A 643-nucleotide genomic window follows, 5' to 3' on the forward strand; every position below is an offset into this window, starting at 1 on the left:
GCAGTACTTGGGTGCAATCTCAAAAGTGACAGAATGATCTCTGTTCGTTTCCAAGGCAAACCATTCAATATCACAGTAATCCAAGTCTATGCCCCAACCAGTAATGCTGAAGAAGCTGAACTTGAATGGTTCTATGAAGACCTACAAGACCTTTTAGAACTAACACCCAAAAAAGATGTCCTTTTCATTATAGGGGACTGGAATGCAACCGTAGAAAGTCAAGAAACACCTGGAGTAACAGGCAAATTTGGCCTTGGAATACAGAATGAAGCAGGGCAAAGGCTAAAAGAGTTTTGCCAAGAGAATACACTGGTCATAGCAAAACCCTCTTCCAACAACACAAGAGAAGACTCTACACATGGACATCATCAGATGGTCATCACTGAAATCAGATTGATTATATTCTTTGCAGCCAAAGATGGAGAAGCTCTATACAGTCAGCAAAAACAAGACCGGGAGCTGACTGTGGCTCGGATCATGAACTCCTTATGGCCAAATTCAGACTTAAATTGAAGAAAGTAGGGAAAACCAGTAGACCATTCAGGTCTACTAAATCAAATCCTAAATCAAATCCCTTATGATTATACAGTGGAAGTGAGAAATAGATTTAAGGGACTAGATCTGATAGATAGAGTACCTGATG

Source organism: Bison bison, unplaced genomic scaffold (assembly GCF_000754665.1).
Source record: "Bison bison bison isolate TAMUID 2011002044 unplaced genomic scaffold, Bison_UMD1.0 scf7180017864266, whole genome shotgun sequence".
In the NCBI taxonomy this organism is placed as follows: Eukaryota; Metazoa; Chordata; class Mammalia; order Artiodactyla; family Bovidae; genus Bison; species Bison bison.